Source organism: Lissotriton helveticus, chromosome 5_1, assembly GCF_964261635.1.
Source record: "Lissotriton helveticus chromosome 5_1, aLisHel1.1, whole genome shotgun sequence".
Taxonomy (NCBI): Eukaryota; Metazoa; Chordata; class Amphibia; order Caudata; family Salamandridae; genus Lissotriton; species Lissotriton helveticus.
The window spans coordinates 1,518,603,088-1,518,628,909 of NC_136065.1; positions in this window are offsets into that span (position 1 = coordinate 1,518,603,088).

Sequence of the window (25,822 nt, forward strand, 5' to 3'; positions counted from 1 at the left end):
TCACACACCTCCCAGCCAGCCACACACACACTCAGTCTCCCATACAAATACTTGGACAATCAATCAATAACCCATATAGTTAATCATATAGCTACTGATCAACACATGCAGTAGTTTACAGAACAACAGACATAATGATGCACAAATTAAGACAGTTTAGTCACTAACCCATGCACTCAGTGAGACACATTTAATCACTCACTCATACATTCAGTCATGCACCTACTAAATCCTTCGTCCAGACAGTTATACATCTACTCATTCTTCAATATCTAAAACATATTTAAACTTTACAGAAACACACAGTCACTGGATGATGTCATCAGTGATGTCATCAGTGATGTCATTTGAGATGTCATCAGTGATGTCATCAGTGATGTCACTGACCATGTCATGAATGATGTAATATGTGACATGATCAGCAGTGGATTGCGGGTGCGCGATATATAGTTAGTGCAACTAACTATATATGGAATTTCAATGGTTTTGTGTGAGTAAAATAAGGTTTTTTAAATGCTAATTCCTAACTATATATGGTCTATAACCTATGGTTTTTTCAGTGAATATATATATATATATATATATATATATATATATATATATATATATATATATATATATATATATATATATATATATATATATATATATATATATATATATATATATATATATATATATATATATATATATATTACCTACTGGCAGTCACCAGTAGGTATATATAGTTAGGATTTTTTCTCTATCGGATTTATGAAAATTCTATATCTAATAACTTTGGCGTTTGTGGACGGAATTGGCTGAAATTTTCAGGAAAATGGAACATTTTGTTTCTGAGCTGCCCCTGAAAATTTGGGGGGGGTTCGTCAAGGGGGCCCTGAGAAAAAAGGGGGGCCCCAAAACGCGTTTTTCCCATGTTAATTTCCATAGGGCGGTTGGCCTCACTTTTAGCCCGAACGGCTGAATGGATTTGCATGAAACTTGGCAAAATTGTAGGGACTGTTAGCCCGATGTGCCTTTGCTAGGTCTCAATATATGTGCTCCAGTGGATTTTGATAAATTAACGTATAAAAAAAAATATATATCTGTAACAGCGCTCCGGGTAGCGCCCCGGTTTGGTACCTGACGCGTAACGGAACTTCGCGAAGCTGATTGGCTCTCCGGTGTCTGTCAACATTCTAAACAGTGCAGAGCGGCCGCCATCTTGTCTCTCGGTAGGATCGAGAGACAAGAGGAGGCCAAAACAAAGGGGGAAATGACCATAAGGGGGCATAGTAGATCCTCCCTGACCCCCTAGGTTTGATGTGGAGGCTTTAAAAGGGCCCAGCGGGGCCCAAAAAAAATCAAAAAACAAAAAACGTTTTTTTTGCGTGGGGTGCGCCCGGTTCGCGCACCGGAAAGCGGTCCGGGGAGCATATTAGGAGGAAAAAAGAATGATAGACTTTTTAAATATTGTATGTTTATTGATTGTTCGTTTTGTTGTTTTTTTTTGTTTTTTTTTATTTAAGTAGCAATATGTAGGTATCAATGCAGAGTCAAAAAATTGATATACACCGTCTCCTTTGTAGATATCTTGCATGTTGTTTCAGAAGTTATTGTGGAATATGGAATTCATACCATAGTGTGTCAGGAAAGCAGAAACAATATGGAGGCAGGAGATGATAAAGAGATGTTAAATACACATTGCAGATAATATAGTTCTCTCTCCCAACCCCAAGTAGTTGGGGAAACGTTTATCGGTCACTCTATGGTGGATGTCTATTAACTCTTACAACGGTGTATGCTACTAACTCATAAATCATTGCTGTGACGCAGGTTTTCGAGTGCTCCTGCAAATTTCCATCATCAGGTCGGCTAGGTGTTTATTCCTGTATTTTACAAACGTGGCAGGAAGTCTGACATCTATCAACTACCTAGTCTATCAAAATTCGAACCGGCTTCTTCGGTAGAGACTCGTCTTTCTAACACAAGCCTTGTGGATTCATATTTTTCTCCAGGGACGGCTAAGTTTATGAAAAAGTGCGAGGTGCTATTGTCATGGGCTCACAAGTATCTGTTCGGGGAGGAACACAAGCTAAACATTTTTCTTGCTGGAGACAATGGTTAACCTTTATCAGTTTTAAGCGATGCATCTTCAAAAACAAGATCATCAGTTATTTCTTAAAATATCCAGGGATGGCTAGTACAGAACTGGGACTATTTTGGAGGAACGGGAGTGTTTAGACGTTCTAATTTTGGGCAATGGGCGGGGCGATCTGAGCGATGGAGGTGGGGTTGTTAGAGCCCTAAAACAACAAAAACCACTGATGTACAGTTCCCGTAAAAAGGGCCAGATTAGGGGACATCAGTCATCTTACCTGTCCTTTCTTTCTCAGCCAATTAAGTTCCATCATTTTACAGAAAGGAGAGGTAGTAGTGTGGCAAAATACGGTCGTTTTGCTTCTAATAATTTGTTCGAACCCTGTCGAGTTTAAGCCAATTATACATATACCGAGGAGGTACAGTGTTATTTAAAAGAGGGCAAGGGGCCTTCAGCGAGGAAGAAAGAAAGAAAGAGAGAGAGAGAGAGAGAGAGAGAGAGGGAGAGAGAGAGAGAGAGAGAGATAGAGAGAGAGAGAGAGAGAGAGAGAGAGAGAGAGAGACGTGCGGATCAAGTAGGCTATTTGGTACACGTACGACATAAAACGAGGGAGAGAGAGAGACAAACGTGTACGATAATAGGCTACTTGGTGCACACACAACATAGAGCAACACGGGTCAGGTTTACGTACAAGAACACAAGCTGAGGGAAAACATACATTCAACGTTCACGTACACACAAATACCGGATAGGGTGTGACAGTACATACATCAAACGCAGAAATCTAAGACGAAGACACAGAGCTATTTTGGGTAAGGGGACCTTTCTTTTCCTTTCCTTTTTCTATGCGTGCTGCGTATTTTCAGTATTGTCCGTAATTCTTTTGGGGGGGGGTCGGACTTTTCACTCCCCTCCCTTTCTGGGCAATTTTGTTGGAGGCCTCATTTCAAAAAAATACTTACTCCTCTTTTTCCGGTCGGACATTAGTCCAGTCGTGCTTATACTTACGGTGGAGCCTTCCAACCTCTGGGCAGGCGGTGATCAAAAACCGGGACAGAGGAGGGGTATCGGTCGGGCGTTCAGTGGTACACCTCTTATTTTTTTTATGTGGTGAATCTAAAACATGCCAATATCCCCAACTCCTGGACTGAGGGAGAGTTGTTTCTTCAGACGAGGAGTTACCATATTCGGGCTTATTTCCCCATCCCCTTGATCGGTAGACCAGCATTTCAGTCATACAAAAGACGTTCTCTCCAACGACCCGGGCATATGGAATACATACACATTCATACCATACAATCAGGGCACGTACGCACAGTCACACCATACAATTTTTCACGTTCCCAGTGATGGTCTGCACTCCATGCAATATCTCACAGCGCTTGTCTATGTCTTTCCCTACATGGAGCATGGTGCGGTCCATGTCCACTCCATTCTTCAGTCGGAACTCCGATGTAACCTACAAAGGAGAAAAGAAAGGGGGGGATACAGCATTCAGAGCATGTCAGCGCGCGCAAACACGAAAAAGCTTCTACTTACCATGTATCAGACTAGCTGCAGGAACGTGTTATACAACAGATCTTGGCTATCCCTTTCGCTTTATTTTTCTGTGTAACATATCCTCCCCTTCTTATGATGCCAAAACATTTTTCATTTTGTTTGTCTCTAAATTCGAGTTCCCTCTTCGTGTATTTGTTTCTCAATTAGTCGTATTTTATGGGACAAAATACCACACCTTACATTCGGCAGATACCTTAAGCTACGGTCGACCATTTTCTAACAATTCTGGAAAAAGGGCAGGTGTGACGGATACAAATTTCAATCAATCCAAAATTCAGGCAAAGGGTCTGCATTATCTGTCTTCTATTGTTTGGTAATAACAGCCATTATTCAAAAAACCTACCAACCTAGACGATTGTTATGACGCTGATTCCATACTTCCTTCGAAAACTCTTTATTGCAAAAATGGCAGTATACAAATACGGGCCTACAACCACGTGGGCCGGCCATGGAGCAAACTGGAATCGTATATGATGAGGGGACATTTACACTGTAGAAAAACGTAACGGGCGGGCCATTAGGTTGCAGGAATTAGGGTGTCTAACAGTTGCGGAATCGGTGGACGTTAATTTTATAATCAAAGTACGACAGGACCAGTTACAATGAAATTATCTAGATATACATTTGCGGGCAAGTACCATGAGTAACGTTAATTCGAACTTTCAATAGTACAGTAATCAATAATACATCAGAACTTAATATCAATAGGGATGTCCAAATGTTCAATCAGTACCCGTCCCCGCCCGCCATGTGCTCCAAAACTGCATACATATCTCGTGATATCAAGGCTGAGCAACCAGTACACATCAAGGAGTTGCGAGTCTCATTTATACCTGCGCCATTTTGGGCGAGGCCGGGCAGGTCCAGAATATAGTCAAAATGTCTCCACCAACCAGCGGTCGGACCAGAACCCTTTTCAGAAGTCCAAAAAGTTCAGTTAAATGACAACAGAAGGGACAGGCAACAAGAACCATCAGTCAAAGAGGGGAGGGCAAGTTCTTCCCTACCGGGTCACGTTGGGGCTCCACCGGAACTGATCGAATTGGTAGTCTACAGTGTTTCTGGATGTTTCAGACTGAAGCTGGCGTCAGCATGAGAGCACCACCATCCCGTGGCTACGTCGTGGCCATTCCGCGAGCAATCATGGCAGTCGCTCCCCACCGGAAGCCTGCGGGAGTCGGGGGCCCCGTGACTCTTGTAGAATCTTCAAGGCTGAGGGGACGCTTTCGGGAATGGGGCCCATGCCCTAGCAGTCAAGCGTCCGAGTTCCAGGGTTGCCCAGAGCCATCCTTGCAGGCCAGGCCCAAGTCTGTGGAGCCGACCGCCATTTCGTGAGCTCCGTGGCAGCCGCCTGTCGCTGTACCGCAAGAGTGGGTGCAATTCAGCCGGATGGCGGGTGAGACGCTGTAGCCACAAGAGCAGGCAAAACTCAACCGGCCGAGTGAGGCACTGTGCCGCAAGAGCGGGTGAGACTCAGCTGGCCGAGCGAGGCACTGTGCCGCAAGAGCGGGCGCAACTCAGCTGGCCGAGTGAAGCGCTGGGGTGCCGCTGAGGAACCTCCACCTGGGGAGGTGAGGGAGGCTCGTTCGCGCCGCCTCTCCCTCCCAGTGCACCCCACGCTGTCTCCTGGCGCAGGTATATGTGATGGTCGGACCAGGCAATAAGAGGGGGGGGTCATCAGCAAGGCATTCACCCCCCCACCCATGCCTCGCTGGATGCCACCTCAGGGTGGACGAATGGGAAGGCCAGTACAACAACATCGTGGCCGTGGTGCTTCCGGGCCATCCACCCAACGACCTCTTCGGCCGATGGCTGCCAGCAAGGCCCCGCCCTATACGTGCCGGGGGCCTCGTCTTCCGGATGGGCGTAGCCGCGGACCTGCTGCACTTCGGGACGACCCTGGGTTTGAGAGTCTCATGCTCGATCGATTGAGCTGGCCGGATCAGGCGACAAGAAGGTGGGGGGGGGGTGGCGGCATCAGCAAGGCATCCCCCCACACAACTTGTCGGACATCACCTCTGGATGTACTGGGGACAAGCCTTGGCGCGTGGTGTCGTCCCCGGGCTATTTGCACAACGGTCCTCCACCCCTAGGCCGCCAGCTATGCTACCTCGCCGGCTGATGACCTTTGTAGACTTTCTAAAGCCCAAATCCTACTAAAAAGTAGCCCAAAGTAGCCCAACATTGCTACTTTAAGGAAGGAGCGACAGGAACAGCGTCATGCATTTGGATCGATGTTGCAGCAGGCTGCCATGTAAATAGTTATTTAATAAAACGTTTCACCCTGTTACTTTGCTGGTGTGTTGTATATATTTATAATATTTGCATAGGGTTTGTCGTTATTTTGGGCGGGGTGGGCGGCGGAGCCGAGCTGTCTTGCAGACATCATGACGTTGAGCTCGGTTCCTCTCACTAGTTTCATATTTCTCATGAGGGGTTGTTCCTAATGTTTCTATTTTAGCAAGGTCAAAAAGTGATCCCATCAGTGGCCTACTGATTTTGCTCGATTCCTTTTGTTTTTTCTAACGATTTTTATGTTATAGTTTGCTAGCACGATACAGCGGCTAGTCCGCATTTTATATATATGTCCTTTTTATTAGGGGTGTCCTCCGGTGGAGTCGGATGATCTACCTCTAATAAACGGTCCGGGTTGAACCAACTACCAACAAACGGGGCAGAGATAGGCATGACGGGTTACAAAGGGGACAAAAGTCTGCACTACCTATCCTTCACTATCCGCAAAGACTAAACAGAGTATTGCGACTCTGTGCTTATTTGTGAATAGAGAATCACCCAAAGAGAACCAATTCCGAACGATCATAGGCTATTGGCAGTGGGCAGAGAGGCCATGACACACAAAATGGCTGTCACTTACGTGCATGATGGGGCCTAAAACTAGGGACTAGATGACGTGGCCACTGTTTCGCGACTTTCACTTTACTTTCAACAGTGGCTGTGGTGAACATAAATGAACGCCGCTTATGTATACCTAATTTTAGTCATTTTCAACAAAAATGCTTTTGATATTTGCTATTAAAAAACCATTGAAATTCACTGAAAAAGCCATAGGTTATAGACCATATATAGTTAGGAATTAGCATTTACAAAACCTTGAAAATTCACTGAAAAAACCATAGGTTATAGACCATATATAGTTAGCTGGACATTTTATTGACATAAAACCAATGAAATTCCATATATAGTTATTTGCACTAACTATATATCGCGCACCCGCAATCCACTGCTGATGATGTCACATATTACATCATTCATGACATGGTCAGTGACATCACTGATGACATCAGTGATGACATCTCAAATGACATCACTGATGACATCACTGATGACATCATCCAGTGACTGTGTGTTTCTGTAAAGTTGAAATATGTTTTACATATTGAAGAATGAGTAGATGTATAAGTGTCTGGATGAAGGATTTAGTAGGTGCATGACTGACTGTATGAATGAGTGATTAAATGTGTCTCACTGAGTGCATGGGTTAGTGACTAAACTGTCTTAATTTGTGCATCATTATGTCTGTTGTTCTGTAAACTGCTGCATGTGTTGATCAGTAGCTATATGAGTAACTATATGGGTTATTGATTTATTGTCCAAGTATTTTTTTATGGGAGACTGAGTGTGTGTGTGGCTGGCTGGGAGATGTGTGACTCTGTGCAGATCAATGTGTACTTGTATCAATGATTGTATAAGAGAGTAAGTATGTGTTAGTATATGTTTGAAAATGTAAGGTACTCTATGTTTAACTTTATAGATTAGAAAATGGAAGTGTGATTGATTATTTACAGGACTGACTAGGTGTGTGAGTAACTCCATGGATGAGTGGCAGAGTGTGAGTGTCTGTATAGGTGTATGAGTGCATATGATAGTGTTGTAAAGATGAGTGATTGTATGTATGAATGATTGTATGGGTGAATGAGTGAATGTGTGTGTAGACATAGGAATCAGTGAGTGCGTATGTAGTAACTAGTATTGGTGTGTCAATGGTTTAAAAAATTATATTCTGTATTTAACACTGGGTGTAACAGAGGTTATATTAAAGTGTGAGGAGATGCATTGTATTGTCACATGAATGTTATCATCAGTGATGTGACCATTGATGTCAAATGAGATGTCATCAGTGATGTCATCAGTGATGTCACTGACCATGTCATGAATGATGTAATATGTGACATCATCAGCAGTGGATTGCGGGTGAGGGATATATAGTTAGTGCAAATAACTATATATGGAATTTCATTGGTTTTATGTCAATAAAATGTCCAGCTAACTATATATGTTCTATAACCTATGGTTTTTTCAGTGAATTTTCAAGGTTTTGTAAATGCTAATTCCTAACTATATATGGTCTATAACCTATGGTTTTTTCAGTGAATATATATATATATATATTCACTGAAAAAACCATAGGTTATAGACCATATATAGTTAGGAATTAGCATTTAAAAAACCTTATTTTACTCACACAAAACCATTGAAATCCCATATATAGTTAGTTGCACTAACTATATATCGCGCACCTGCAATCCACTGCTGATCATGTCACATATTACATCATTCATGACATGGTCAGTGACATCACTGATGACATCACTGATGACATCTCAAATGACATCACTGATGACATCACTGATGACAACATCCAGTGACTGTATGTTTCTGTAAAGTTAAAATATATCTTACATATTGAAGAATGAGTGGATGTATAAGTGTCTGGATGAAGGATTTAGTAGGTGCGTGACTGACTGTATGAGTGAGTGATTAAATGTGTCTCACTGAATGCATGGGTTAGTGACTAAACTGTCTTAATTTGTGCATCATTATGTCTGTTGTTCTGTAAACTGCTGCATGTGTTGATCATTAGCTATACGAGAGGCTATATGTGTTATTAATTGCTTGCCCAAGTATTTCTATGGGAGATTGAGTTTGTGTGGGGGTGGCTGGAAGGTGTGTGACTCTATGCATAGATGTGTGAACAGTTTATTCACTAGGTGTATGAGTTCAAGAGTGCATGTGGAAACAGCTACATGGGCAGTTGACTGTGTGCATGAGTGTATTGATGAGTGAATGGATATCTCAATGCTACATGTCATAGTAAGTACATATGTAAAACACAGTACATGTGAGAGTTGGCATATATAAATAACTGTGCATGAGAGCCACCGAATGAGTGAGTGGTTGTATCGATCATTGTGAACTTGTATCAGGGATTGTATAAGAGAGTAAATATGTGTTAGTATATGTTTCAATAAGTAAGGTGTGTTTAACTGTATAGTTGAAGAAATGGAGATGAGATTGTTTCTTTGCATGACTGACTGGGTGTGTGAGTAACTCCATGGATGAGTGGAAGTGTGTGAGTGTCTGTATACACTGAGTGTATCTAAGGTTATATTAGAGTCTGAAGAGGTTTATCGTATTAGCACAAGAATGATGTCAAATGAGATGTCATCAGTGATGTCATCAGTGATGTCATTTGAGATGTCATCAGTGATGTCATCAGTGATGTCACTGACCATGTCATGAATGATGTAATATGTGACATGATCAGCAGTGGATTGCAGGTGCGCGATATATAGTTAGTGCAACTAACTATATATGGAATTTCAATGGTTTTGTGTGAGTAAAATAAGGTTTTTTAAATGCTAATTCCTAACTATATATGGTCTATAACCTATGGTTTTTTCAGTGAATTTTCAAGGTTTTGTAAATGCTAATTCCTAACTATATATGGTCTATAACCTATGGTTTTTTCAGTGAATTTCAATGGTTTTTTAATAGCAAATATCATAAGCTGTCGAATGTCAAGTACGTGGTAAGTGAAAACATTTTCGTGTTTATGCACACTGATCTGCTTTGAATGGTGCCCCCCCCCCCCCTCATTTCTATTAGGAGTACTCTCTCTTTGCAGATAGTGAAAGGTAGTTAACGCAGGTCTTTGCCCCCATTGTAATCCGTCGTGCCTGCTTCTCTCTCCATTTGATTGATTGTTATCCAAGTATTTACTGTTTTAGAATTAGTTCTCTTTGGTTCATTCTCTATTTACAAACAAACACAGAGTCGCAATACTCTGTTTAGTCTTTGCAGATAACGAAAAATCGTGTAAAAAAAAAAGAAAAGGAATCGAGCAAAATCAGTAGGCCACTAATGGGATCTCTTTTTGACCTCGCTAAAATAGAAACATTAGGAACAACCCCTCATGACAAATACAAAACTAGTGAGATGAACTGAACTCCACACAATGATGGCTGCAAAACAGCTCGGCTCCGCCACCCACCCCGCCCAAAATAACGATAAAGAACGGCTGCCATGATTGGTTGCGGAATGACCACGACGGAGCTACGAAATGGTGCTGCTCTCATGCTAACCCCAGCTTCAGTCTGAAACATCCAGAAACACTGTAGACTACCAATTCGATCAGTTCCGGTAGCGCCCCAATGTAACCCGGTAGAGAAGAACTAGCTCTCCCCTCTTTGACTGATGGTTCTTGTTGCCTGTCCCTTCTGTTGTCATTTAACAGAACTATTTAGCCTGCTGAAAGGGGTTGTGTTCCGACCGCTGGTTGGTGGAGACATTTTGACTATATTCTGTACCTGCGTTGTCGCGTAATGCGTCATATGACGCGCCGCGTTAGCGCATCCGGAAGTCATCCGGGGCGCGCAGCGCGTAACGTAAGCATAACAAGTCATGTGACTTGTTAATAAAACTTTTCATTGGTTCATTTTACTTTTCTTATTGTAATGATGAAAGGCTTGGTCATATGACCTAAAAATTACGCTTTTCATTACTTCCGAACATTATTTTTTCTTAAATATATGTTATAATGTTCCAGGCTAATGTACTTTCCCGGAAATTTTACAACTGTCCTGCAAGTAAAATATATTCTTTTTTCGAGAAAAAGAGCGTTTCTTCGTCCCATGACGGAGCCGTTGAGCAAAAGAGGGTCGACCTGCTGTCTTAGTCGCCGATACGCCTGAATATGAGATTCTTATCGATCACTTTATGTTGCAGGAATAGAAAACACAACAGCCCTTGACCATTTATCTTTACTGCGTTCCTTCGTATTATACCTTTTACCCTTCATGTAATTGGTCTGCTTTATTTCACTTGCCTTTTAATGATTCTAAAACAGTCACTATTATTAAAAACTTTACCAATGTATATACTACTACCATGTTTTCTTTTAAAAACCTTTATTGAGAAAATTTCATTATACAAATACGAGCCTATAACCACGTGGGCCTGCCACAGAGCAAACTGTAATCGTATATGATGAATAGACATCTACACTGTAGAGGAACGTAACGGGCGGGCCATTAGGTTGCAAGAACTAAGGTGTCTAACAGTTACGGAATCGGTGGACGTACATTTTATAATTAAAATACGACAGGGCCAGTTACAATAAAATTATCTAGATATACATTTGCGGGCAAGTACCATGGGTGACGTTAATTCGAACTTTCAACAGTACAGTAATCAATAACACATCAGAACTTAATATCAATAGGGATGTCGAAATATTCAATCAATTCTCGTCCCCGCCCGCCATGTGCTTCAAAACTGCATACGTATCTCGTGATTTCAAGGTTCTCCAACCAGTACACAACAAGGAGTTACGAGTCCCATTTATTCTGGCGCCATTTTGGGCGAGGACGGGCAGGTCCAGGATATAGTCAAAATGTCTCTACCAACCATCGACTATGATGATGTTCATATGCTGTATTTATTAGAGTAACACTCATCTGTCCACATGAAATTAATTTGCCACAATCTAAACATGTCATTTTAATCTTTCCAAAGTTCTTCTAAATATTTGGGACCGTTTCCCTTGCCTCTGAAGCTCTCAGTGCCACTTCTTTGATGAATGTACTAGCAGGTCAGGGGTTCTCCTCCAAATCTCTCTTTTATGCAGCACTATAATTAATTGGTGCCACCTCTCCATATGACGATGCATGGTATAGTTACCACAACTATATTTTTTTTCGGTTCCTCTGGAGAGTTCATCGTGGCAGATGAAGCGTGTAACGTACCGGGCATTTACCTTTTTTTGCATGTACAGGAAAGGAAAAAAAAATCGAGCGTCCGAGTTCTAAGGTGTCCCAGGGCCATTTTGGTGGACCAGGCCCAAATCCAAAGAACAGCCATCTCACAGGCTAATGGGGCGACCCACGCCGAGTTTCAGCATTGTAGGATGACCACACAAGTACAGCAACTTGCTAGACATCACCTCGGTGCCATCCGGATCTCGGCGCCCCACTGCAGATGAAGTGCCTCTCAACTATGAAACCACCACGGTGACATCCGGATCTTGGCGCGTTGTGCTGCCTTCGGCCTATTCGCACATCGGTCCGCTACTGACGCCATCTCACAGGCTAATGGGGCGACCCACGCCGAGTTTCAGCATTGTAGGATGACCACACCAGTACAGCAACTTGCTAGACATCACCTCGGTGCCATCCGGATCTCGGCGCCCCACTGCAGATGAAGTGCCTCTCAACTATGAAACCACCACGGTGACATCCGGATCTTGGCGCGTTGTGCTGCCTTCGGCCTATTCGCACATCGGTCCGCTACTGACGCCATCTCACAGGCTAATGGGGCGACCCACGCCGAGTTTCAGCATTGTAGGATGACCACACCAGTACAGCAACTTGCTAGACATCACCTCGGTGCCATCCGGATCTCGGCGCCCCACTGCAGATGAAGTGCCTCTCAACTATGAAACCACCACGGTGACATCCGGATCTTGGCGCGTTGTGCTGCCTTCGGCCTATTCGCACATCGGTCCGCTACTGACGCCATCTCACAGGCTAATGGGGCGACCCACGCCGAGTTTCAGCATTGTAGGATGACCACACCAACTTGCTAGACATCACCTCAGTGCCATCCGAATCTTGGCATCTCAACGCCTAGTGGTATCTTCCATACAAAAAATATTGTTACGCTGCCTTTGGCCCCATTCGCACATCAGTCCGCAACTTAGACATCACCTCGGTGCCATCCGGATCTTGGCATCTCAGCGCCTTGTGGTGTCAGTCAGAAAATATTGTTGTGCTGCCTTCGGCCTATTCGCACATCGGTCCGCTACTGACGCCGTCTCACAGGCCAACGGGGCGCCCCACGCCGACTTTCAACATTGTAGGATGGCCACAGAAGTGCGACAACTTACTAGACACCACCTCGGTGCCATCCGGATCTTGGCGCGTTGTGCTGCCTTCGGCCTATTCGCACATCGGTCCGCTACTGACGCAAACTCACAGGCCAACGGGGCGCCCCACGCCGACTTTCAGCATTGTAGGATGGCCACACCAGTGCGGCAACTTGCTACACACCACCTCGGTGCCATCCGGATCTTGGCGCGTAGTGAAGCTGCAGCAGCTGCTGGGTGGCAACTTACTAGACATCACTTTCGTGTCATCTAGATTTCGGCGCGTTCTGCTGCCTTGGAACTATTCGCACAACAGTTTGCTACTGATGACCCACCCCCCGCGACGCCCCACGCCGGAAATCTGGACGTTGTGCTGCGTTGGGACTATTCGCACAGCCGACCGCTACTTCGTTGTTTTTCTCTAAAAATGTTTATATGTTATTACTATTTTTGTTTTCTTGTATATATTTATAAATTATTAAAGTTTTATAATCTTACTACTTTGTCGGAGTGCTATATATTTTTAATGTGACACATAATTGTAAAAACTTTGATGTACAAAGAGTCATCCCTGGAATCTTCCGCTTCACGCTCGGTCCCCTCCCCAATCACAATACAGGATGGTTTTCAGATAATAGCAACGCTTCTGCTGTGACGGATCTCATCGAGTGTGGGCCTTGATCTACTATAACTCCTTTGAAGAGGGGTGATTCTTTACAGCTGTGGCCATAAACTACATCTGCAGGGCTAGCTGATAGCCTAGGACCGGCCTGGACAATCGGACACAGAGGAAAAGGAGTGTCAGAGGGTGCGGTAGTGAATAGGGCGAAAGGGAGGTGTCGGGCGGGCACAGGGTGTGATTCTCAGGGAAGAGCAGCGCAGATGGGGGGAGGTTTATTACCCATGCATAAGACAGAGAGCGGGGGTGACCACTGCCTGGGTGAGATGCTTGCGAGGGTGGGGAGCCATGCTAAGGATCGACAGCGTGCACAGAGTGGGTCTGGTCAAGGCATCTAAAATGGCTGCCGTGCACGACAAAAGTGTGGCATTTGAAAAAAGACAAGATGGCGCACACAATGTTTTTCAACAATTCCTGATTTCCTTCGAATCGAACGTTAACAGACGTTGGGGCATATTACCAAAGTTAAGCGATATTTATCCCTAACGATGCATTGCAAAGATTTTTTTACCGTCAGAAATTATCGCAGATAAACCTTGCTATTATCAAGGTTTATCGCAAATACGATAAAAAACGAGCGCAATGCATTAATATCGCTGAAAACTCCGCGATATTCATGCATTACCGAGCTAATGCTCTTAGCCATGTTATCCACCTCCCATTGGATAACATGGCTAAGAACTGCTCAGGGCAGCTGTTACTTTTTGGAGATATTCGCGCTTATCTCGAATATTTCCAAAAGTTGATAATAGGAGATAGCGATGTTAGCGACTGTTTCCAGTCGCTAACATCTTGGCATGCCCACTTTGCATGTCATTAGTGATAAATATCACTCACATGCAAAGTGGGACCCAAGATGGTCGCTATCTCCTACTAGCCGTCGCTAACTGGTGTTAGCAACAGCTAGGTAATACAGATATAATTTTATCTCCGCGAAGCGGAGCGCTGTTACAGATATATATCTTGTTTTTGAACGTTAATTTCTCAAAATGCACTGAAGCACATATATTGAGACATAGCAAAGGCACATCGGGCTACCAGTCCCTAATATTTTACCAAGTTTCGTGCAAATCCATTCAGCCGTTCGATTATTATTATTATTTTTTTTTTTTGCCCCGCGGGGCCCTTTTAAAACCTCCACATCAAACCTAGGGGGTCAGCGAGGATCTACTATGCCCCCTTATGGTCATTTGCCCCTTCGCTTTGGCCTCCTCTTGTCTCTCGATCCTACCGAGAGACAAGATGGCGGCCGCTACGTACTGTTTGGAATGTTTACAGACACCGGAGAGCCAATCAGCTTCGCTTCGCAAAGCTCCGTAACGCGAAAAGTACTCGAAGCGGTGCGCTGTTACAGATATATATCTTTTTTTGAACGTTAATTTCTCAAAATCCACTGAAGCACATATATTGAGACCTAGCAAAGGCACATCGGGCTACCAGTCCCTACAATTTTGCCAAGTTTCGTGCAAATCCATTCAGCCGTTCGATTATTATTATTATTATTTTTTTTTGCCCCGCGGGGCCCTTTTAAAACCTCCACATCAAACCTAGGGGGTCAGCGAGGATCTACTATGCCCCCTTATAGTTATTTCCCCCTTTGTTTTGACCTCCTCTTGTCTCTCGATCCTACCGAGAGACAAGATGGCGGCCGCTACGGACTGTTTGGAATGTTGACAGATGCCGGAGAACCAATCAGCTTCGCTTCACAAAGCTCCGTTGCGCAAAAAGTCCGCGAACCAGTGCGCTGCCCGGTCCGCTGTTACAGATATATATCTTTTTTTAAACGTTAATTTCTCAAAATCCACTGGAGCACATATATTGAGACCTACAAAAGGCACATCGGGCTACCAGTCCCTACAATTTTGCCAAGTTTCGTGCAAATCCATTCAGCCGTTCGGGCTAAAAGTGAGGCCAACCGCCCTATGGAAAACTCAATGTTAAAAACACGTTTTGGGACCCCCCTTTTTTCTCGGCCCCCACTGGACGAACCCCCCCCCAAATTTTCAAGGGCTGCTCAGAAACAAAATGTGCCATTTTCCTGAAAATTTCAGCCAATTCCGTCCACAAACGCCAAAGTTATTAGACATAGAATTTTCAAAAAACCCATAGAGAAAAAATCCTAACTATATATACCTACTGGCGACCGCCAGTAGGTAATATATATATATATATATATATATATATATATATATATATATATATATATATATATATATATATATATATATATATATATATATATATATATATATCAAAGCCAAAAGGCGTGCCCCAGTGAGGAGGTCTCTCCAGAAGGGGTTACAGCACACCACTGCCGGCAGCAGCGCTGACAGGATACCATTATGCCTCAATCAGCCAAACGCGTTTCGAGCAGTCTATCCGCTCTTCATCAGTGGCAACAACACTAATGCAAATTCAGCCGTTTTCAAATCCGTGTTATTTATTGAAAAGTCCCACCCTAATTTGCGCTAGGCATTCCGGTTATAGTAGTCCATAAAATGAGTGCCAGGACTCAGGATTCCTTTGTAAACTCCAGTGAGTGCCACATAATGCAAGTCCCATGTGGGTAGAGGTACATGAAAAATAAACTGCCATGCTCCCCATAGTGTCCCGGAAAGCGAGGCCACTTTCCCTCCAAACAGTGCCGCAGTTGCAAGCACACAGGATCCGCTCGAGAAGCAGCGGGACCTCCTCGTGGCCGGACGAGCCGCGTTACAACAAAGCCAAAAGGGGTGCCCCAGTGAGGAGGTCTCTCCAGAAGGGGTTACAGCACACCACTGCCGGCAGCAGCGCTGACAGGATACCATCATGCCTCAATCAGCCAAACGCGTTTCGAGCAGTCTATCCACTCTTCATCAGTGGCCACAACATGAATGCAAATGCAGCCATTTTCAAATCTGTGTTATTTATTGAAAAGTCCCGCCCCAATGGGCGCTAGGCATTCTGGTCATAGTAGTCCATAAAATGAGTGCCAGGACTCAGGATTCCTTTGTAAACTCCAGTGAGTGCCACTTGTTGCAAGTCCCATGTGGGTAGAAGTACATGAAAAATAAACTGCCATGCTCCCCATAGTGTCCCCGACATCGAGGCCCCCTTCCCTCCAAACAGTGCCGCGGTTGCAAGCACACAGGATCCGCTCGATAAGCAGCGGGACCTCCTGCCGGCCGGACGAGCCGTGTTACATCAAAGCCAAAAGGGGTGCCCCAGTGAGGAGGTCTCTCCAGAAGGGGTTACAGCACAACTCTTCCGACAGCAGCGCTGACAGGATACCATCATGCCTCAATCAGCCAAACGCGTTTTGAGCAGTCTATCCGCTCTTCATTAGTGGCAACAACATGAATGCAAATGCAGCCATTTTCAAATCCGTGTTATTTATTGAAAGTCCCGATCCAATGGGCGCTAGGCATTCTGGTCATAGTAGTCCATAAAATAAGTGCCAGAACTCAGGATTCCTTTGTAAACTCCAGTGAGTGCCACATGTTGCAAGTCCCATGTGGGTAGAGGTACATGAAAAATAAACTGCCATGCTCCCCATAGTGTCCCGGACAGCGAGGCCCCCTTCCCTCCAGACAGTGCTGTGGTTGCAAGCACACAGTATCCGCTCGAGAAGCAGCGGGACCTCCTCGCGGTCGGACAAGCCGCGTTACATCAAAGCCAAAAGGGGTGCCCCAGTGAGGAGGTCTCTCCAGAAGGGGTTACAGCACACCACTGCCGGCGGCAGCGCTGACAGGATACCATCATGCCTCAATCAGCCAAACGCATTTCGAGCAGTCTATCCGCTCTTCATCAGTGGCAACAACATGAATGCAAATGCAGCCATTTTCAAATCCGTGTTATTTATTGAAAAGTCCCGCCCCAATGGGCGCTAGGCATTCTGGTCATCGTAGTCCATAAAATGAGTGCCAGGACTAAGGATTCCTTTGTAAACTCCAGTGAGTGCCACATGTTGCAAGTCCCATGTGGGTAGAGGTACATGAAAAATAAACTGCCATGCTCTCCATAGTGTCCCAGACAGCGAGGCCCCCTTCCCTCCAAACAGTGCCGCGGTGCAAGCACACAGAATCTGCTCGAGAAAGAGCGGGACCTCCTCGCGGCCGGACGAGCCGCGTTACATCAATGCCGAAAGGGGTGCCCCCGCTCTGAGAACTGGACACTGGACATCAGTAGCGGGATTGACCAGATTAGCCCGACTGTGAATGCTCTTCTCCAGCAACTTATTTCTGGCCCCCATTTAAGGAAATGAATTGTCCCCTTTTTTCCCCCCCACCTTCTCTAGGTCCCTGACTCTTCCGTGCAGGTCCCACATGAGCAGACTGCGGGGCACCTTAGGAACACACTTATGGTAAGCGCTTTTTGATCCAATCTTCTATTGTTTTTGACTCGGCTGAGTCTTGTAAATAATTAATGTTTCTGTTTTACATATAGGGAAATGCACCTAGTTTGTAGAGGAGAACTATGCTGACAACCCTTCCTACATGTTCTCCCTTTCTCCAGTTTGCACCACTTGAGACAGGACCAGTTGGCCTGCCCATCCCAGACCTACAAAATAAAGGTTGTATAAAAGTTTTTTAATTCACTGTGTAGTACTAGACACCAAGGTCCTGAGGAATTGCTAGATTAGCAAGAAACATGTCGACCTAACTAGAGGGTTGCAGATATCTTCGCCACTTACCTTCGTAGCGTCTATCTCCCCTCCCACTATTTTAACCAAGGGAGTCAGCCACGTTATTAAAAATCCTTGTGGACTAACTTACCTTTTTTAATCACCACCACTTAGTCACGACTACACAATTTTTCTGCCCTCTCACACGCATGCACCATATGGCTGGATCAAAAGATCTCCGCTAAAGAGCCCCTTCGCGGGTGCCCGTCAGACATTGCACCACCAGTCTGACGAGGAGCAGGACCGATATGATGAAGCATGACACCTAGCTTGCTGGGTGTGTGAGGGTTCTAGTTCCCAAGAGGGAATATTCCCTTTCTTCTTTCCCTCTTGTCTTTCCCTATACACACACACTCTTTCTTTCTAGTCCTACTGGGGAACTTTGTGCTATATTTTGTTACTAGTGTCTTGGACGTGTACACTGGACCCCAATAAAAATTGTCCTCCCTAAGTTCCTTTCTTTGTCAAAATATTATGCACGGGATCCATCCCGTGGAACACTAGAGGCTACCTACAGTATTATTTTACTGAGAGGACCACAGAGGCCCCTCTATTGACAACCAGTCACCCAGGGCCCTTGAACCCAATATACCCATATTCAATCTACTCCTCTCTCAACACACCAACCTAATATGGAAGATATTCCAGGGTTGAGCTTTGATGAGGAAGCCATAGCCGAGGCACTGAGAGCAGCTCCTTCACTTTCTGGGGTAGGAACTGCGACAGCCTCAGGCAGTACTAATGAAGATTGGACATCGCTTACTACCCTTAAAAAAGAATGGCTCCGAATTACCATCCGCGGGGCCATGATGGCTGAATATCTTAGAGCTAAAATAGCCCCCAGGGTTCAATTGTTAACATTGTACCAAGACTCTTCCTCGAAGATGGCCAATTCAAGGTAGAGTGGTGCCAGGTCTCCTGGAAGTGCACCAAAGATTTGCTTTTTCTCATCACACAAACAGCTAAAAGGCTAGCAGATGCCCTTATGGTCAGAATTACTGCCATGGAAGTGGCTATTAGGGGTACAATGAACAAAACCCCATTTATGACAAAATTAGCTGAAATCAACCAAGAACTCACAGAGAATCAGGATTTTCTCCTCAAACAGAAGATGACCAAATTACAAAAAGATATAGACAAGTTTGATAAAGAAAGAGTCTACCCCTATTTAAAGGATGGATATACCAATAGTAGAAACAGCTACTCCTCTGATGAAAGTACGGACAATGGCAGCCGGAGGGGATCCTCCGGCAGTGACTCTAGCGGTAGCTATCCAACTAAAAATAGTCGGAACCAGCGACGTGGTAATTGGAATCAAGGATACAACAATGGACCCTTATTCCATTGCCCGCCACAAATGATGCAACCCTGGAGGTACCCCTTTTTCCAGCAGGGCCTGCCCCAATTTTACCCTTCGAATCCCCCTTTTCACGACAGAGGCTGGGGCAGAGGAAGAGTGCGCAAGCAAGGGCCACAAAAGGGTGTACAGTGGCAAGATCAATCGACCACAACACCGGTGGAAACCAGGAGCACGACTCGGGGAAGGAGAGTTTGATTGTTAATCTCTCTGACAGGATACTTACCTCTACTGAGATTAACATTCTTGAAAAAGGTTTAGGCTATGTCCCTACCCCTACACCTGACAGCTTTAACCCCTTCCATGCTCATGACGGAACGGTTCCGTCATGAGCTACGGTTGAGCTGTGCTCATGACGGAACCATTCCGTCATGACCACGCCTGTTTCTATTACGGCCCAGCACCGGAGGGGGAAACGCGGTCGCGCTGAAAAGGTTAATGAAATGGTTGAGCTGAAACAATTATTCAGGAAGGTTCGCCTCCGTTCCTTTTTTCAAGATAGACCAGACACTGAAACGACAGACACTGGCTTACGGAACCCCTCCACTTTCACCCCGACGGATAACATGGTTCCGCCTGCAGTGTTAGCTTTTGAGGGAGCTGTACTAAAAAGCCTTGAAAATAAACCTGAGACACAGTGTTTTAACAACCTAAGCACAATGGAAAGACAGGCTGTTCAATCCCTAGGAAATGACACCTCGATTGTCATCAAACAGGCAGATAAAGGGAGCGCCACGGTCATTCAGAATAGTAAGGATTATGATGTGGAGTGCAAACACCAATTGGCCAATCGCTCACATTACCTTCCCCTTACTGTTGATCCAACAAAGAGACTCACGACATCTATCACTAGCCTTATCATGGAGGGTGAGACTAACGAATGGATCACAAAGAATGAGGCAGCCTTCCTTCTAACCACTGAACCTGTAACACCTTACTTCTATACTCTCCCAAAAATTCATAAGGGCACGTCACCTGTCCCGGGGAGACCTATAGTTTCCGGAATTGGCTCTCTACTTGAACCACTCTCCAAATTTTGTGATGCCTTCTTGCAACCGCTAGTCAAGAAAATTCCATCATTTCTCCAAGACACCAGGGATGTACTCTGGTTGATAGATAATATTGAAGGGAGGGAGGGTGTTGACCTGCTGCTAACATTAGATGTGGAAGCACTATACACTAATATCCCACAACAAGCCACACTTGAAGCTGTAGAAGCCACCCTCCTTAAAGAAGAGTGGTCTTCCCCTACCCCGATCTCCTTCATCATGGCATGCGCCAGCATAGCCCTCACCGAGAACTTTTTTCAATATGGGATCCAATTGTACCATCAAATTCAAGGGACTTCCATGGGTTCAACTTTTGCTCTTAGCCTGGCCTGTTTTTACATGGCAAAATTTGAGGAGAAAGTAATCAGAACACCACAGAACCCCTTCCTGGACAATATAACACTCTGGCGTCGCTTCATTGACGACATCCTAATTTTCTGGAGGGGAGACCGTATGTTATGTGAGGCCTTCTGTACTTGGATTAATGGACAAAATCCCTATCTCAAGTTCACAGGGACTATTTCTGATAGCTCCATCCCTTTCCTAGATCTCAGGATCAATCTAGAGACTGCTGGTCTGAACACCACACTCTACCGCAAGAACACAGATAGAAACAGCGTACTTCTGTACAATAGCTACCATCCAAAAGCCCTAAGGGACAATCTCCCGTTTGGTCAATTTCTGAGAGTTCGCAGAAATTGTACCACCAACACTGACTTTAGACAGGAAGCCACCACCCTACAGCACAAACTGAGAGACAGGGGCTATCCCACTAGATTGATAAAAAACTCCTACAAAAGGGCGGCAAACAACCCTAGAGAAACTCTACTGGAGACTAGAGTAAAAGACCCCGAGGATGTGATCACTTACGTGACCACATTCACAAAGAACTCTACCTTCTTCAAGAAGACTATTAACAGACATTGGAACATCATTAACTCCGGGGGGTTGAATTTTCCTCACCCAAGATTTGCATTCAAACGCACATCCAATTTGAAGGATGCTCTGGTCCACACAAGACCAAAACAACAAAATACAAACAATCAGAGCACCCTATGGAACCTCCCTCCGGTAGTTGGCCATTTCCCTTGCGGTGGTTGCACAGTGTGCCCCCAAACCAATGTCATCAAAGAGATCCAGTCATCCCACACATTTACCTGGCGAATGCATAGGCATACCAATTGTAATAGCGCCAAGTGTATTTACCTCCTCACCTGTCCCTGTGACCAACAGTATATTGGAATGACAATGAGACAGATAAAACTGTGCATTCAAGAACACAAAAGCAACATAAGATGCCAAAAAACCAATACTAGACTGTATCAACACTACACACAAATGGGACATCCAGCTGACAGTATCCGCTGGCTGGTTCTAGAATGCCATCCAGGTATCACCAAAGAAGGCTTGTTCAGGATTGAACAAAGGTGGGTTTATCGCCTCAAACTGGATACACAGGGTCTTAATGACGCCGTGCCTTGGTCATCTATTCACAATTAGACCATCTTTTTGTACTCAGATCATTGTAGTGACCTACACTTACCAAGTATATCTTTACCTGGCCCCTGGCCCTTCTTCTCATAAATTGGCCATCCATGTGCAGTTACATTACTCCAGTGACCTGCATTTTGACTTTTACCCACACCCGGGGCTCATCCTCTGACCGAGCTCCGCACCAGCCCTTCTCACTCCCGATCCCGCCCATGTCATGTGACCAGACCAGATTGGACTCCGCCGACTCCACCATCACGAGCCATTTACTTCTTGCTTATTTAGGCTTTAATCATACCCAGGTATATGGAATTAATATATCTATACCACTGCAGTCAGTCTTATGACACTTAATTATCGATCCTACGATCATATAGGATGTCACAATCATTTGGGCTCAATAGGCTTCAGGGCGAATACCACACCGCCAACTCACCCAATATGGCCGCAAGAAATACCCACTTGATCCCGTCAATCCTTGCAGACCGCTACAAGCGATCTTTGTTAACCTTTGCGCATGCGCGGATTCTGAGCGCGCGACCACGCCCACCATGGCAATCACCGGAGTTTGGAGACGCAGGGTACAAGTACGCTAGCACAACGGCGACCTCGCTTCCAGTCGCTCCGGATCCTGCACGGATTGTACGTGGGGGTAGGTTTGCAGGCAGAGACCGCACGCCGTTTGGGTAAGTTTCCTTGGAATGGTGTTGGCTCACCAATGGGTGAGCTTCATAGAAACACTCGTGGTTCTCGCTGCAGTCAGGTGCTGGGGTCCTGTGTGGAGTCTGAGACAGACTAATCTGGGGCACTTGGGCTCTTTCAGGTAACGGGTACCGTGCCTTGCCATTCCTTTTGGGTGGATGTTACTCTGACAGGGGAACACGGGCTTTTCTTCCTCTCGCACTCTCATGTCTCCATTCTTTGTTGACGTTGCAGACTGGAGGGGCACGGCGAGGCTTGGGGTTTCTCCCTGTCAATCACCACTCAACACAGGAGGGGCGTTGCCTTCGGAATCCACTCTGTAAGCCTAATTTTGCTACAGTTACCGCTCTGAGAACTGGACACTGGACATCAGTAGCGGGATTGACCAGATTAGCCCGACTGTGAATGCTCTTCTCCAGCAACTTAATTCTGGCCCCCATTTAAAGAAATCAATTGTCCCCTTTTTTCCCCCCCACCTTCTCTAGGTCCCTGACTCTTCTGTGCAGGTCCCACAGGAGCAGACTGCGGGGCACCTTAGGGACACACTTAGGGTAAGCGCTTTTTGATCCAATCTTCTATTGTTTTTGACTCGGCTGAGTCTTGTAAATAATTAGTTTTTGTGTTTTACATATAGGGAAATGCACCTAGTTTGTAGAGGAGAACTATGCTGACAACCCTTCCTACATGTTCTCCCTTTCTCCAGGTTGCACTTCTTGAGGCAGGACCAGTTGGCCTGCCCACCACAGACCTACAAAATAAAGGTTGTATAAAAGTTTTTTAATTCACTGTGTAGTACTAGACACCAAGGTCCTGAGGATTTGCTAGATTAGCACGAAACATGTCGACCTAATTAGAGGGTTGCAGATATCTTCGCCACTTACCTTCGTAGCGTCTATATACCCTCCCACTATTTTAACCAAGGGAGTCAGCCACGTTATTAAAAATCCTTGTGGACTAACTTACCTTTTTTAATCACCACCACTTAGACACAACTACACTATTTTTCTGCCCTCTCACACGCATGCACCATATGGCTGGAACAAAAGATCTCCGCTAAAGAACCCCTTCGCGGGTGCCCTTCAGACATTGCACCGCCAATCTGACAAAGAGCAGGACCCATATGATGAAGCATGACACCTAGCTTGCTGGGTGTGTGGGGGTTCTAGTTCCCAAGAGGGTATATTCCCTTTCTTCTTTCCCTCTTGTCTTTCCCTATACACACACACTCTTTCTTTCTAGTCCTACTGGGGAACTTTGTCCTACATTTTGTTACCCATGATGGTATCATGTCAGCGCTGCTGCCGGCTGTGGCATGCTGTAACCCCTTCTGGAGAGACCTCCTCACTGGGGCACCCCTTTTGGCTTTGATGTAACGCGGCTCGTCCGGCTGCGAGGAGGTCCCGCTGCTTCTCGAGTTGATCCTGTGTGCTTGCAACTGCGGCACTGTTTGGAGGGAAGGGGGCCTCGCTGTCCGGGACACTATGGGGAGCATGGTAGTTTATTTTTCATGTACCTCTACCCACATGGGACTTGCAACATGTGGCACTCACTGGAGTTTACAAAGGAATCCTGAGTCCTGGCACTCATTTTATGGACTACTATGACCAGAATGCCTAGCGCTCATTGGGGCGGGACTTTTCAATAAATAACACAGATTTGAAAATGGCTGCATTTGCATTCATGTTGTTGCCACTAATGAAGAGCGGATAGACTGCTCAAAACGCGTTTGGCTGATTGAGGCATGATGGTATCCTGTCAGTGCTGCTGCCGGCAGTGGTGTGCTGTAACCCCTTCTGGAGAGACCTCCTCACTGGGGCACCCCTTTTGGCTTTGATGTAACGGGGCTTGTCTGGCCTCGAGGAGGTCCCGCTGCTTCTCGAGCAGATCCTGTGTGCTTGCGACCGCGGCACTGTTTGGAGGGAAGGGGGCCTCGCTGTCCGGGACACTATGGGGAGCATGGCAGTTTATTTTTCATGTACCTCTACCCACATGGGATTTGCAACATGTGGCACTCACTGGAGTTTACAAAAGAATCCTGAGTTCTGGCACTCATTTTATGGACTACTATGACCAGAATGCGTAGCGCCCATTGGTGCGTGACTTTTCAATAAATAATACGGATTTGAAAATGGCTGCATTTGCATTCATGTTGTTGCCACTGATGAAGAACGGATAGACTGCTCGAAACGCGTTTGGCTGATTGAGGCATGATGGTATCCTGTCAGCGCTGCTGCTGGCAGTGGCGTGCTGTAACCCCTTCTGGAGAAACCTCCTCACTGGGGCACCCCTTTTGGCTTTGATGTAACGCGGCTCGTCCGGCCGCCTCGAGGTCCCGCTGCTTCTCGAGTTGATCCTGTGTGCATTGCAACCGTGGCACTGTTTGGAGGGAAGGGGACCTCGCTGTCCGGGACACTATGGGGAGCATGGCAGTTCATTTTTCATGTACCTCTACCCACATGGGACTTGCAACATGTGGCATTCACTGGAGTTTACAAAGGAATCCTGAGTCCTGGCACTCATTTTATGGACTACTATGACCAGAATGCCTAGCGCCCATTGGGACGTGACTTTTCAATAAATAACACAGATTTGAAAATGACTGCTTTTGCATTCATGTTGTTGCCAATGATGAAGAGCGGATAGACTGCTCAAAACGCGTTTGGCTGATTGAGGCATGATGGTATCCTGTCAGTGCTGTTGCCGGCAGTGGTGTGCTGTAACCCCTCCTGGAGAGACCTCCTCACTGGGGCACCCCTTTTGGCTTTGATGTAACGCGGCTCGTCTGGCCGCGAGGAGGTCCCGCTGCTTCTCGAACGGATCCTGTGTGCTTGCAACTGCGGCACTGTTTGGAGGAAAGGGGGCCTCGCTGTCCGGGACACTATGGGGAGCATTGCAGTTTATTTTTCATGTACCTCTACCCACATGGGACTTGCAACATGTGACACTCAATGGAGTTTACAAAGGAATCCTGACTCCTGGCACTCATTTTATGGACTACTATGACCAGAATGCCTAGCGCCCATTGGGGCAGGACTTTTCAATAAATAACACGGATTTTAAAATGGCTGCATTTGCATT